This window comes from Neoarius graeffei, chromosome 15, assembly GCF_027579695.1.
Source record: "Neoarius graeffei isolate fNeoGra1 chromosome 15, fNeoGra1.pri, whole genome shotgun sequence".
NCBI classification, from domain to species: Eukaryota; Metazoa; Chordata; class Actinopteri; order Siluriformes; family Ariidae; genus Neoarius; species Neoarius graeffei.
The window spans coordinates 13,531,172-13,547,502 of record NC_083583.1 but is presented as its reverse complement, the minus strand read 5'-3'; the positions used below and the strand labels follow the sequence as shown (position 1 = coordinate 13,547,502).

Below are 16,331 nucleotides of genomic sequence, written 5' to 3'. Positions count from 1 at the left end.
AAGCGCCTTTAGAGCATCCAGTGGTGATGATGCTCCTGGAAGTCACGACCAACTCCGGTCAGCTTATCGGGGCATTGCTAGATCTTGCCTCCGACACCAACTATATCACTCATTGTGCCGCCCAAAGGCTTGGGTTGAGTGGTGAGAGCATTCGCCTAATAGTGCATGGTGTCGGAGGCATGACCAAAACGGTCAAAACCAGCAGATATTCCCTTCGGCTGCGAGTGAAGACTGCTAAAGGCACAGTAGCTGAACACAGGCTACTCTGTTATGGGCTAGAGAGCATTGCCGAGGTTAGCCACCCAGTCACCCCAGCACAACTCCAGAAAATCTTCCCTGGTGTTGCTGCGGTCCCTGGTGGTCTAGTGGCTAGGATTCGGCGCTCTCACCGCCGCGGCCTGGGTTCGATTCCCGGTCAGGGAACCACGGTTTATAACTGTTCGGTTTTCTGTGGTTTTGTCCCCACCGAAGAGGGCGCTAGAAGAGCGAGACTTGGGTATAACTCAGTGTCCAAAATGTTTTGTTTATTTTTCTCTCTTTACTTGTGACACGGCAGCAGGTTATAAACCTGTGGAAAACACCGAAGTTGTGCTATGCATTAGATGCCATAATTATATAAATAACAAATAGAAAGTCATTGTAATATAAATGAGCAATCCATATAAATACACACAAATGCATCCTTAAAGCATCAGCAAATTACTGTATAAATATCTGCAGCTTGTATAAATAATTAATCTTTAAAGCATTACCAACAAGATCCATAAACATCAACATTAGAATGCACAACAGCTAATTTGTATAACAAACAACAGACATTACACTTAATCCATTTCGTTACATACACAACACCAGAGCCATTACTACAATTATCACGTTCAAAGTAGCAGAGACAAGAACCCATTTACAAAGCCGAGTAAGTGAACCACATCTCCCATCATGCACTACTGGAAATAACTACGACTACAGCCCCCAGAATGCAACGCGAATCAGGAAGCAAAGTGCAATAGCGCTTCCATTCAAAAGTTTGTCCCGTCATCTCAGACAAGTAAACTTAAGCATTAATCGGAGGATTAAAACAACGCACTAGCCAAGCGACCATAGTGACAAAGTCATTAACTTCTGACCAGTTGAAAAACAGCAGCTGACGATCAAGCAGTTAACAACAAACCAGCGAGAGAATATTAAACCCAGCACCTTACCGGTGATGTGCGTCGCTCTTCCAGCATGCAATTGGATTTTGTCTCTGTGCGTGCTCGCTCCCGTTTATCAACACATTTCACGGAATATTACCAGCCAACGGCAAGCCAAAACACCAAACCAGGTGAGTGTCCCCACCCACCTAATCAGCTGAGCAACATTACTTGTGATCACCCATGTGTTGACGTTTTCTACCCTCCACCAAATGACAGTGCGCAAAACACCTCCCACTTGACTGAATGATCGCAAGATCCAATGAAGTCACAATTTCTACTAATTTCTCCCTTTCAGAGTCCTTTTTTTTTTTTTTTTTTTTTTTTTTTTCTTCCAGTGCATGATGCAGATTTGCAGTTCTTCATAATGTGCATGAGTATGTACGTGCATGTATGCATGTGTGTGCATGTGCTGAACATAGTGGCAGCGTTCGGCATACACCACTATGTCAGATTAAGGCAGAGGACCTTGATCCTCCACCGGAAGAAGGACCACGAGCCTTCTTACATCCCTCTTTATCACAGTGGTAGACAAAGGAGAGCTGCTCTTCTTGCAGCTGCTCGACTGTGATGCGGGAATGCCAGTGCAAATTGTGATGTCGGCATCTCGGACGATCCCCTTGTTGTCAGGGAAGACGGAGAGAATTCTGCCCAGGCGGAACTGACCTCTCAGGGCATTTGGGTCAGCTACCCAGACAAGGTCGCCGACTCTAACGTTTCTCTCTGACTGATGCCATTTCTGCCGAACGAAGAGATTTGGGCCAGCAAGCTCCCTCCATTTTGCCCAGAAGCGATCCACCCCAATTTGGATAGCCCGCAACCGGCGCCAGGAATGGGTCTCCAGGTCAAGGCCAGTCGTGTCTCCAACCATCGTTGCCCGACCCAAGATGAGGGAGTTTGGTGTCAGGTACTCGATGGAGTTCTCCTGCTCTTGAGCCCTGGCATCGATTGGCCGTTCGTTGGTTAAGTTGGCAGCCTGGTAAAGGAGTGTCTGTAGCTCTCCCCATGTGAAGGACCCTGTGGTCCCACCGAGGTTCGTGAGAGCCCTTTTCAGAAGCTTCACAGCAGCCTCTGCAGCTCCATTCCTATGTGGTGCATCTGCCGGGTGAAACTCCCACTTCCACTCGGTTCCATGTCTTGCAGCCACATTTTCCATGGATAAGGTCTGCAGGCAATCCAGATGCTTGTAGAACTGCTGTAGAGCTGGTTTGGTGCCGATGAAGTTCGTCCCCCGGTCGGACCACAGTTTCTTTGGATGCCCCCTCAGGGCGACAAAACGGGTGTAAGCCAGGAGGAAGCTTTCTGCTGACTGGTCATCAGTGAGGTCCGCATGGACTGCTCTGGAGGCCATACAGCAGAATATGATCCCCCACACCTTCTTTGACGTCCTTTTTTTCACACTATCCTTGACCTCAAAGGGGCCAAAGAGGTCAAGGGTGGTGAATTCGAAAGGGCAAGCTCTTTGGGTGCGTTCAGGGGGCAGGTCGCTCATGACTTGCTGGCACATTTTTGCTCTACGCTTTGTGCAGGTGATGCATTTGCTCTGCACCTTTTTGACGAGTCTTCGTCCCTGCACTATCCAAGCCTTTTTCCGTGCTCGCAGAAGAGTTGCAGCGATGCCCTCATGATTTTCTTCATGAGCTTCGTTGACCAGAAGAGCTGCGAGCCATGACTGGTATGGGATCAGTGGTACAGTCACTTTATCCTCATCCAACGACTGGACTCTTCCTCCACAGACAAGTAGACCCGTGGTGGGATGTTTTTGAACGACCAGGCGATCAAGTGTTGAGTCTTGGAACTTGACGTTGTGTTGGGCCTCGAGGGCCAAGAAGTTGAAGGCGGTAGCTCTTTCATCAGTTGAGAGGCATGTTTTTGCCTCCCACTTTAGGGCTCCTGAGGTCTGGGTGCGTTTGCTCAGCCAGATGTCAACTGCTCTCTTCAGCCAGCCAAGAGCTCCACACAGACGTGTCAGAGAGCTGAATCTTTTTGGTTCAACTAGTTTCACGAGAGCGATGATGTTTTGGGCGGGCCATTTCAAGGGCTGAGCTGTGGCGGACAAGACTGTTGCTGAAAATGCCTTCCTTTGAAGCGCTGAAACATCTCCAGTGACTGAGGAGATAACTTCTCCAGCTGTTTTCACAGGCCATTCTTCAAAGGGGAGTTTTAGGAATCCAGGGCCTTCCTGCCATGCAGATCCTTCTGCAAGGTCCTCAGGGGTTGCACCCCTTGTGATGAGGTCAGCAATATTTGCCTTCCCTTCAACCCATCTCCAGCTGTCGACGGGCCCGGCTTTTTGGATTTCCCCTACTCGATTTGCAAAGAAGGATTGATAGCCATAGCTATCCTTCTGGATGGCTCCAAGAATGGTCTGGCTATCGACTATGTGGACCCACTTGTCGACTTGGATGTAGCAGTGCTTTTCGAAGTAGGACCTCAGGCGAGTTGCGAAGACAGCCCCACACAGCTCTGCTTTGATGGCATCACCCTTTTGGTCTAGAGGAGTTAGTTTGGCCTTTGACTCGACTAACCTGACAATGATTCCATCAGCGGTCTCCCAGCGGAGGTATAGAACGGCTCCATATGAAGCTTCACTGCCGTCAGAGAAAGTGATGCCCATGGGGCGGCCCATGGCTCCAGGGGGAGTGAGGCTTCTAGTGAACCTCACCTTGCCGAGTCTTACGCACTGCTCGAAGAGGGTTATTGCAGCCTCCCTGAGATGCGGTGAGAGGGGTTCATCCCAGGTGTCTTTGACAGGACGGTCTTTCCCGGCCTCCTGAAAGGACTCCCTCACCAGCATCACACCCCTTTGCTTGATGGGTGAGGCTAAGCCAATAGGGTCGTAAAACCCAGCGACTTGGCTTAGCAGTACTCGGCGGGTGAGGGGGTCAGGGGTGTTAGCACGAACCTCTTCCTCTTGTAAGTCCAGCCCTGTTCTCATTTTTCCTCTTCGTTTTGAAAAATTTACAGAGGTGAGCAGGCGGAGCTTGTCGGAGTCTGGCTCGTAACCTAGACCGAGTGCCTTACTTTCCTCGTCTCGCATCTGATTGGGGAGTACCAGGGTCTTGGGCTCTGTTGCTCTGGGACAGTCAGGTTCTTCCCCCCTCCCACTTCGGCCAGTGAGGACCCACGGCTTGAGTGAGAAGCCACCCGCTTTGAGTATCTCCTCGACTCCCTCAGTCATCTTGGTAAGAGCTTGGAGGTCATTATAAGACGTCAAGATATCATCAACGTAGCAGTCCTCTGTCAGAATGCGGCGCTCTGGGATCATGGATTCAAACTGGGGCAGGTTGGCGGTCTCTCTCATGGCTACCTGGGCGATACAACCAGCAGGTTTGTCACCAATATTAACTCTTACCACTGCAAAATCGCCAATCTCTTCCTTGGGGTCATCTCTCCAGAGGAATCGGTGGAGGTGTACCTCCTGATCTTTCAGCCACACCGAGTTGTACATTTTTCTGACGTCGCCGAGGGCTGCGTAGAGACCACTCCTAAATCTCAACAGGACTCCTCGGATGGGATTAAGAACATCAGGGCCTTTATGGAGTAGGTTGTTCAAACTCATCCCTTTGAACTCCTGGCTGCTGTTCCAGACTATCCTCACTGGCGTGGAGCTGGAGTGGGGATTGGGCGCGACCAGGTGGCTGATGTACCACACTGGCCCGTTCCAAGCTTTGATCTGTTCCGTGGTGAGTTTGACAGCGGCTCCTCTTGCCACCATGTCATTGATTTGGTCTCCATATGCAGCTTTCCACAGTGGTTCTTTAGCTAGCCGGGCCTCAGCGTTTCTGAACGTTGCTTCCACAGCTTGGCGGTTATTTGGCAGACTTGCAGGGTTGACCTTCCACGGGTAAGCTGCGTCCCAGTGAGGAGTATCACTGTGCTTATCAGTCAATACATACGAGAGACAGCCTTTGATCTTCTCAAGTTCCCTTTCTTCTCCAAGGGTCATTTCTTGGCCACCCGGAGAGCACTTGCCGCACTTGCAGCTCCCGCACTTTGGGCTGCATGCTGCCCCGATGCTATCCCACTTGAACCATTCGAACACTTCTTTGTTCGTGGCAGCGGTGTTGCTGAAAGCAGTCGGTGGAAGCTCTTCGGCTGGGACAAGAATCTCTTGGTAAAGCCTTGACGAGGTCCTCATTGTTCGTGCGAAGTGGGTCTCGGACTGATGGAGTGTTAAGTCCACGGACTCGAAAAGGTCGGGGTGAGTGCCACCAACTGTTTTGCCGAGTGGCCCATCCCAAAGGACAAGATCACCCTCCCTCTTTAACGGTTGAGGAACCAGACGACCCTCCCTGTGGCTGATTAGGAGGTCAATGGTCTCAGGCCGAGCAAGATCTGCCGCAGCAACACCAGGGAAGATTTTCTGGAGTTGTGCTGGGGTGACTGGGTGGCTAACCTCGGCAATGCTCTCTAGCCCATAACAGAGTAGCCTGTGTTCAGCTACTGTGCCTTTAGCAGTCTTCACTCGCAGCCGAAGGGAATATCTGCTGGTTTTGACCGTTTTGGTCATGCCTCCGACACCATGCACTATTAGGCGAATGCTCTCACCACTCAACCCAAGCCTTTGGGCGGCACAATGAGTGATATAGTTGGTGTCGGAGGCAATGTCGGATATTTCAGCTTCGTTTAAAAATGATTGTGTGGACTTTATTTTTAGACAAACAAATGAGAACAGGGGGATGCAAGCTGAATTTAGAATTTTCCACCGATCAAAGTCAGAACGATTTTCATCATATATTAATTTCACATTTCTGAGTGAAAAAAAAAAAATGCCGAGGACATGACCTCGGTGTCCTCAATGGTAGTTACGGCCCTGGCTGCTAGTGTTGTGCATGAACGCGTTCATTGAACACGCTCGTTTTTCCATGAACTTTGAACTGAACGCAACAACTTTGTAATGAAAGAACTTGAACGTGAATTCGTTCAAATTATGCGACATGAACGACAAACATGAAGATGATTGAAACATGAAACCTGATGAATCGAGTGGCACGTCTACTTGCAAGATATTTTACGTTCTACTTCTTCTTCTTTAGGTTTTATGGCGGTTGGCAAACTAACGTTAATGGTGCATTACCGCCACCAGCTGGACTGGGGTATGAATCTGAAGTCTAACCTTAACAAGGAAATACAAAATAATATGAGGAAAAAGAAAATAAATAAATAAAAATTGTTCTTCTAAATTCTATGAAACAGTCCTGTGTTCTTCAGGAATCTAAAAACAAAATTTAAACAAGCCTCTCCAGTACTCCTTTGTAAAATATCTTGCAAATTAAATTGAATCTTTTCTCTCTCTAACTGTTCTATTAAACTTTGCCTGTTTTCCTGGTACCTTGGGCATTGTATAAAAACATGATCTACAGTTTCTGGATAAACACAGTTACCATCAGCATGTTTCTGTATTCGATGTAGATTACTATTCAAACTGGTATGTCCAAATCTCATCCTTGAAAATACATTCTCCTCTCTCCTGCTCGTAGGCCTAATTTACGTTCTACTACTTCACTGTCAGTCTGATGTTGTTGTCACTCACTGCCCTGAGGTGCCGCATGTGTGCAATGCATCATGGATAACGTAGTGTGAAGCCGGAGATAGTGGATGGCTCTATGATTTGGCTCCATACTACGTTACCCATGATGCAGCAGAGCAGAGTAGGCGTAACCCAGCGTTCCCTAGCTACAGGCAGCAGACAGCGCGCACACCACAGCCGGCGCACACTCACAGCAACATGGCCAGTGAAAGTTCAAGTAGCGGCACGGAGAACACAGATGAGACGGATTCTCCTCATGGTTATTTACAGCAATTTTACACAATTTCACACAAAGACTCAGACGGTAAAAACCTTACCTTTCTGTGTAAGCTCTGTCCACCTTTCCTGAAAAAAACAAGTAAGAACATCGACAACGTCGTTCTCAAATTTGAAACGACACATTGAGTTGAAGCATCTGTCCAGTTTCAAAGCATATATGCAAGTCCTCGAGGATCAGAAGGGAAAGGGCAAGAAGATCCCCTGCCAAAATCCCAAAATCCAAGTCACACTGCCTGCAGCCTTCAAGAGTACCACTGTCTCCCAGCAGCAGGTAGATAAACTGATTATTGACTACATTGTGGAAGATTTACAACCACTAAGCAAAGTTGAGAAATCCTCGTTCATCAGACTAGTTTATTAGAAGTTACTGTTAGTTGAAACTGAAAGCATTTGTTTGAAGTCACGTGTAATGTTTTGGTGCAGTGGTTGAGTCAGTGAAGAAATCAAAATATTTTGTCCTTTTTCCATATATAGTATGTACAATAACTTCCATTTTGTGTGATAGAATATAATATCTATAATATGTGAGTAGTTTTGAGCTAGAATGTAGCATATGATTTTAGTCTTTATTTTCATATCCCGCCTAAAAGTAAAATGAACTGAACTTTGAACTAGTTCAGAATTAAAACTGTGAACTATGAACGTGACCAGTTCACTTTTAACATGTTTGAACTGAACTTGAACTAGTTCAAAAAAAGTGTGAACTTGCACAGTATAACTAACAGCGTAAAGCTGGCTATGTATTACCTCGCCTGCGACGGAGTAAGCAGGGTGAAGTATTGTAATCAGCACGGTCTGTTTGTGTGTCTGTCTGTTAACAATCTAGCATCTAGACGGTTGCACCGATTGACTTCAAATTTTCAGGGTAGGTGAAAAATATATCGGTCAAAATAACCTATTTTCCATTATAACTCAAATGATTGCCGATAGACAGATGTTTACTATTATGAGCATATACCGTAGGAACTCCTATATGGCCTTTCATTTGGCACCATGATCTTTGAAGTCACAGATTTTCAGAGGGCTGTAACTTAACCGGTTAATGGTAGACAGATATTCACCATTGGGTCATTCCATGTCAATTCACACAAATGCCCAAAGTGACACCTCTTCAATTTGCCTTATTTTTTATTTTCTTAGTGCCTTATGATGTCAAATGAAAGAATCCAAAATTTTAGCTTCCTAGCTCGAACGTTTTTTGAGTTATGGCCCTTCAAAGTTTGGGTGCCACGCCCACTTTTGGGGTCCGGGAATTGCGCACTTAATTTGCAAGCATTTTTGGAGGCCCATATTTTTTGTTCTAAGGGGGATATAGACCTGTAAATTGCTATATCTATGTATTCTGGCCCTGTCTATCAGATTCTGTACCTAAAAATAGCACAGGTTTACTAACTTTATAGATATTAACCCCTTAAAAGTGGATTTTTTAATGACACAATTTTTTTGACATTTTGGGGGTCCATATCTTGGAAAGTTTTTATGTTGATGGGGTTTCAACTGATTTATCATCATATTTGGGAACTCTACTGTGTACTTAGAGAGTTTCAGGGCACTCAGAGCTTTGGTGGGGGTACAGGAGGGCCCCAAATATGGTTTCGGGACTAAATTACCATTTGGTATGCCCTACTTCAGGCCATTAGTTGGCCATGTGGGCACATGATGACTGGAATGAACCTTTAACCCTATCAACAGACACCTTTTATCAAACTTTTAAGCCAATAAAAACTTTGATTATCCAACTCCTTCAATATAAACTAAGCATTTGTATATGGTACTATTTTTGCATATTTTCTGAAAAATCCTGAGTCCGGAAAGTAGGTCAACTGTTGTTTTGACTGCCTATTCATGTAGTAAAAGCACACCCATATAGTGATTTTAATCTATGGGAAGATTATTTATACCCAATACCCCATTAGTTATATTGACAATTACAAGGGATAAACCCTTTCCCAGCTGTTTCACGATGCTGTTTTTTTTTTTACATTTGACACCTTTCCCTGTATCCAACCAAACTCTGACCACTATACACTTGATAGTTAAATGCATCTTTCAAACAGGAAAGGGAAAGATGCAAACAAGGGGATGATCCCAAGAAAAACATCCTGGTTGCTTTACTACATTTGTTCTGACATCCAATCTGGAAGTTAAACCTAGACTCATCAGGGTTTTTTTTTTTTTTTCAAGAAAAGGGGAAGGGGCCCCTAGCCACTCATGTGGGGAAAATTAGCATATCAGTTAGTAAAAAGGGGAAATTTTATATAAAGATTATTTTATTATTATCATTATAAACAGGAAGGGGGCAAGGGTATTCATGAGGAACTCTATATATTTTTGATACATACCTTTCTTCTATACAATTGTTTTTAAAGTATTGATCATAAAGACATCTAAATGTTAACAGTTTTATGCTATGTGTTCGTTGTTTCAATATCAAAGTCTTGAGCATATGGCTCAAACCCACTGGTATTTTCATGAACAGTTAGCATTAAAAAATCAGAGATCTGTAAACAAATGTTTCACTTTTGCAACAATTATTTTGTATACAAAGTAAAATTAATTTGTAACAAACTGTGACATCACACAAAGGCTCCCAAGCTGAGTATTTGCTTGCTTATAAATATCTAAACTGAATTCACAGAGAAAAGAGGATTGTTTCAATAAGGTCATTGTAGGGAGGGGAAGGCACCAATATTCGGTGTCAGTTTGTTAACCAAAAAATCCCCTGCTCATGGAAGATGGAACAAAATACTTGCAAGATTGGTTTGTCACTAAATGATGACTGCCATAAAGTTGTATATTCTAGGCAGAAAGGTCTCTTTACTGTTGCCAGTTTTCCTGCATCTGATAGGAGACTACTGGAATATGCAAAAATAATACCATATACAAATGCTTAGTTTATATTGAAGGAGTTGGATAATCAAAGTTTTTATTGGCTTAAAAGTTTTATAAAAGGTGTCTGTTGATAGGGTTAAAGACTCATTCCAGTCATCATGTGCCCACATGGCCAACTAATGGCCTGAAGTAGGACGTACCAAACGGTAATTTTGTCCCGAAGCCATATTTGGGGCCCTCCTGTACCCCCACCAAAGCTCTGAGTGCCCTGAAACTCTCTAAGTACACAGTAGAGTTCCCAAATATGATGATAAATCAGTTTAAACACCATCAACACAAAAACATTCCAAGATATGGACCCCTGAAATGTCAAAAAAAAATTTGTCATTAAAAAAATCGGCTTTTAAGGGGTTAATATCTCTAAAGTTAGTAAACTTGTGCTATTGTTAGGTGCAGAATCAGACAGGGCCAGAATACATAGATATAGCAATTTACAGGTCTATATTCCCCTTAGAACAAAAGATATGGGCCTGCAAAAATGCTTGCAAATTAAGTGCGCAATTCCCGGACCCCAAAAGTGGGCGTGGCACCCAAACTTTGAAGGGACATAACTCAAAAAACGTTCGAGCTAGGAAGCTAAAATTTTGGATTCTTTCTTTTGACATCATAAGGCACTAGTAAAATAAATATCAGGCCAATTGAAGAGGTGTCACTGGGGAGGGTGTGTGAATTGACATGGAATGACCCCATTACAAGTTGATAATGATTATCAACTTGTAGGAAGTGCCATACGGGCTTTCATTTGGCACCATGATCTTTGACCTTAAGTCAAGTCAGTAAACATTGTCGCAAAGCAGCTTTACAGAATTTGAACGACTTAAAACATAAGCTAATTTTATCCCTAATCTATCCCCAATGAGCAAGCCTGTGGCGATGGTGGCAAGGAAAAACTCCCTCAGACGACATGAGGAAGAAACCTTGAGAGGAACCAGACTCAAAAGGGAACCCATCGTCATTTGGGCAACAACAGACAGCATGACTATAATATTAAGTTTTAACATGAAGTCAGTTTCGTTGATGTTATAAACTCTTCATTGATGGAAACTTGAGTGCAAAACTGTTCATGACAACTGCAGTCCTAAAGTTAGCAAGTCAACTGTAGTCCTCAGCCATAAAAGCATAACTGTAAGAGTCCAGAGCGTCCTCCAGGTGTGACTTTCAACTGTCCTCATGGGGCCGTCCTGCACAGGAGCGATGTGATGAGACTCCAACCAGATACAGGGTACCAGGATGGATCAGGCAGGTCCGACAAGCAGAAGAGGTCAGCATCTCGATCCCAGGACCAACATGTAACTCAGAGGGACAGATTTGGGGGGAGGGGGAGAGAGAGAGGGAGAGAAAATACAGGTTGTTAGGTATGCCCAATGTCACCTGAATAAGTAGGAACAGTATACATATTGCACTGAGTACAAGCAGGGACTCCGGCAACTAACTATGACAGCATAACCAAAAGGGGAGAGCCAGAAGGTAATGCAGGCATGAGGGAGCCCCGGGACATAAAGCAGCCAGCCACTACACCATCAGCAAACTCGAGTGAGCAAGTGAGTGGGGACTGACAGCATCCATACATCCCAGTTTACCAAAACACTCTGTCTGAGGACCCTCCAGATCTACACCTTTACCTCATAAACACCATTAACAAAAGGCTTGACTAAACAGATATGTTTTCAGCCTAGACTTAAACACTGAGACTGTGTCTGATTCCCGAACACTACTTGGAAGGCTGTTCCATAACTGTGGGGCTTTGTAAGAAAAGGTTCTGCCCCCTGATGTAGCCTTCACTATATGAGGTACCAGCAGATAGCCTGCACCTTTTGATCTAAGTAGGCGTGGCAGGTCATAGTGGCTTTGAAAGGTCAAACTCAAGGTCATGGGTTTTCAGAGGGCTATAACTTTACACCGATTGACTTCAAATTTTCAGGGTAGGTGGGCAATGGTCTATAGATGACATGATTAAATTTTGGGGGTGATCAGGTAAAGGTCACCAGAAAAGTCAATCCTTTTTTTTTTTTCAATAATTTTCTTCAAATTCATTGTTTGACTTCAAACCAAAATGTGCATCTTTCAGTTCTGCTTCCAAGCATATGCTGCATGATAGGGTAGCTTGGACAGTCTTCATAGCAGTTGGGGGTTAAAGGTCAGGGGGGTCAAGGTCATCGGTCAAACTAACATACAGTGCCTTGCAAAAGTATTCTTACCCCTTGAACTTTTTCACATTTTTCCACCTTACAACCACGAACTTAAAAGTTTTTTTATTGAGATTTTATGTGATAGACCAACACAGAGTAGCACATAATTGTGAAGTGAAACAAAAATGATAAATGGTATTCAAATTTTTAAACAAATAAAAATCTGAAAAATGTGATGTGCATTAGTATTCAGCCCCCCTGTGTCAATACTTTGTAGAGCCACCTTTTGCTGCAATTACAGCTGCAAGTCTTTTGTGGTATGTCTCTACCAGCTTTGCACATCTAGACACTGAAATTTTTGCCCATTCTTCTTTGCAAAATAGCTCAAGCTCAGCCAGATTGGATGGAGAGCGTCTGTGAACAGCAATTTTCAAGTCTCGCCACAGATGCTCAATGGGATTTAGGTCTGGACTTTGACTGGGCCATTCTAACACATGAATATCCTTTGATCTAAACCATTCCATTGTAGCTCTGGCTGTATGTTTAGGGTCATTGTCTTGCTGGAAGGTGACTCTCCTTCCCAGTCTCAAGTCTTTTGCAGCCTCCAACAGGTTTTCTTCCAGGATTGCCCTGTATTTAGCTCCATCCATCTTCCCATCAACTCTGACCAGCTTCCCTGTCCCTGCTGAAGAAAAGCATCCCCATAGCATGATGCTGCCACCACCATGTTTCACAGTGGGGATGGTGTGTGCAGGGTGATGAGCAGTGTTAGTTTTCCGCCACACATAGCACTTTGCATTTAGGCCAAATAGTTCAACTTTGGTCTCATCTGACCAAAGCACCTTCTTCCACATGTTTGCTGTGTCCCCTACATGGCTTCTTATGCCTGTCTTTCAACAATGGCTTTCTTCTTGCCACTCTTCCAAAAAAGGCCAGATTTGTGGAGTGTACGACTTATAGTTGTCCTGTGCACAGATTCTCCCACCTGAGCTGTGGATTTCTGCAGCTCCTCCAGAGTGATCATGGGCCTCTTGGCTGCTTCTCTGACCAGTGCTCTCCTTGCTTGCTCTGTCAGTTTAGGTGGACGGCCATGTTTTGGTAGGTCTGCAGTTGTGCCATACTTTTTCCATTTTTGAATGATGGATTGAACAGTGCTTCTTGAGATGTTCAGAGCTTGGGATATTTTTTTATAACCTAACCCTGCTTTAAACTTCTCCAGAACTTTATCCCTGACCTGTCTGGTGAGTTCTTTGGTCTTCATGATGCTGTTTGTTCTTCAGTGTTCTCTAACAAACCACTGAGGCCTTCACAGAACAAGTGTATTTATGCTGAGAGTAAATTACACACAGTAGGACTCTATTAACTAATTAGATGACTTCTGAAGGCACTGGATTGTATTTAGAGGTATCAGAGTACAGGGGGCTGAATACTAATGCACACCACATTTTTTTAGATTTTTATTTGTTTAAAATTTTGAAGACCATTTTATCATTTTTGTTTCACTTCACAATTACAGTATGTGCTACTCTGTGTTGGTCTATCACATAAAATCTCAATAAAAAAACTTTTAAGTTCATGGTTGTAAGGTGGAAAAATGTGAAAAAGTTCAAGGGGTATGAATACTTTTGCAAGGCACTGTATTTTCTATGATAACTCAAACGGTTGCCAATAGACAGATGTTTACTATTATGCGCATATAGGAATTCCCATATGGCCTTTCATTTGGCACCATGATCTTTGACCTTGAGTGACCTTGAAAGGTCAAACTCAAGGTCATGAGTTTTCATAGGACAGCTGATGATTGAGAAATACTACCATTATCAATATATAGGTATAAAATAAGTGCTGCCAGGCGAGGTTTGTTTTGCCTGGCAACACTTGTTTTCATTTTTTTGTCATTAGCTAGCTATTTTGTTTAGCTAACTTAAGTGGCAACCCTTCGTTGCACAACTAGCTAGTTTATTTAATAGTAATTTAGCTCTGGTTAGCTAGGTTTAGCAAAGTCCATGGGTGTAACTGGTGGTGAAAATTCCACCCTGAAGATTAAATCCAAATGCTCAGTGGAAAAGGTGTTAATTAGAGTGATTGTTTACTCTCAGTGAATCTGATACAAAAGCAACTCAAGTAACAGACTCAATGACAACTAATATAAGATATAGATACATCACTTCATATACTGCAGAATTCTCTGTCGATTGGTTGTGGAGAGAAGGCTAATCAACTTTTTATTGCTAAATTAGCATGTTGATTTAAAAATGAGGAGTAACCAAAATGTTACCTTGATGGATTAGCGGTACGGATAATAAAGATCAGGAATAACACCATTAATAAAAAGAAGGATAAATTAACATAGTCCAACAGTACAGTCCCTGACAAGAGTCTTGTCACTTATCCATTTTTGTAGAAACAGCTTATAACCTGACTTTTAATTAATCCATTGGTTTTAGAAATGGCTCATATGAAAGCTCAAACCCTTCCAAATTATGTTTAATATACTAAAATAAATTTGCTTCACTGAAGAAAGATTGATCATTTAATGAACACAGAAAGGTCAGATTTTGGCAAGACAAAAGTTTTGTCGCCTACAGAGAGTAATGTGAAAATTGAACAAATAATTTACTTCAAATACAAAAATATGTTGCATAACAGTGGATTAAGTAGTGTTGCTGTGAGATCCATATTTAATATCTTGTATGACTTCCATGAGCTTGAAGGACTGCATCCATGCGGTTTGACAATGATTCATACAATTTATTGATGAAGTCATCAGGAATAGCAAAGAAAGCAGTCTTACATGCCTCCCAGAGTTCATCAAGATTCTTTGGTTTCGTCTTCCATGCTTCCTCTCTCATTCTACCCCAGACATGCTCAATGATGTTTATGTCTGGTGACTGGGCTGGCCAGTCCTGGAGCACCTTGATCTTCTTCGCCTTGAACTTTGATGTAGAGATGGAAGTATGCGATGGAGCACCATCCTGCTGCAAAATTTGACCCCTTTTATGGTTGGGAATGTAAGAGGTAGCTAATACTTCTTGATATTTTAGGCTATTGATATTGCCTTCCACCCTGCAAATCTCTCGCACACCCCCATACTGGATGTAACCTCAGACCATGATTTTTCCACCACCAAACTTAACTGTTTTTTCTGGGTGAATCTCGGATCCATGCGGGCTCCAGTAGGTCTCCTGCAATATTTGCGGCGGCTGTGATGTAATTCAACCGAAGATTCATCTGAGAAATCCACCTTCTGCCACTTTTCCAGCATCCATCCTTTTAGCAGGCTGTGGGCCTTGACAAATGCCACACGTTTTCTTAATTGCCTTTTGTTTACTGCTGGTTTCTGGGCACTGATTCGACCATGGAGGCCATTTCAAGACAGAATTCTACAAACTGTTCTGGTTGACATGGGGACTTGAGGTGACCAGGCCTGGTGGAGCTCTGCTGCAGTGGAAAAGGGGCTGGCCTTGGATTTTCGAGCCAACAAACGGTCCTCCCAAGCAGTTGTCTTGCAGGGTCTGCCGGACCTGGGCTTGTCAAAAACATCTCCAATCTCTTCAAATCTCATCTCATCATCTCTAGCTGCTTTATCCTGTTCTACAGGGTCGCAGGCAAGCTGGAGCCTATCCCAGCTGACTACAGGCGAAAGGCGGGGTACACCCTGGACAAGTCACCAGGTCATCACAGGGCTGACACATAGACACAGACAACCATTCACACTCACATTCACACCTACGGTCAATTTAGAGTCCCCAGTTAACCTAACCTGCATGTCTTTGGACTGTGGGGGAAACCGGAGCACCCGGAGGAAACCCACGCGGACACGGGGAGAACATGCAAACTCCGCACAGAAAGGCCCTCGCCGGCCACGGGGCTCGAACCCGGACCTTCTTGCTGTGAGGCGACAGCGCTAACCACTACACCACCGTGCCGCCACCAATCTCTTCAAATCTTTTTCTTATTCTTTGTACTTGACGCTGAGACACATTGAAGGTGTCATCCACCTCAGCAGTGGATCTGGTCTTCAGCCTCTTGATAATCAATGCTTTGGTCTCAGGGTGAATCTTGGGCATCTTGTCAGAGGTCAAGTTGCAGTTGATGTGAAGGTCTGGTGTGCTGGGGTTCTTTTTATACACACCCACTAATTCTCGTCTCGTCTCGTCTTCTTCCGCTTTATCCGGGACCGGGTCGCGGAGGCAGCAGTCTAAGCAGGGAAGCCCAAACTTCCCTTTCCCCAGACACCTCGGCCAGCTCCTCGGGAAGAACACCGAGGCGTTCCCAGGCCAGCCGAGAGACATAGTCCCTCCA

General features: G+C 44.2%; 1 non-coding gene across 1 annotated transcript; it reads left to right on the top strand.

Moving 5' to 3' along the window:
- The first annotated feature begins 351 nt into the window (after positions 1-351).
- trnae-cuc (transfer RNA glutamic acid (anticodon CUC)) lies at positions 352-423 on the top strand. The gene has a single exon. It is a non-coding gene; the product is annotated as a tRNA-Glu (tRNA).
- Positions 424-16,331: the final 15,908 nt, after the last annotated feature.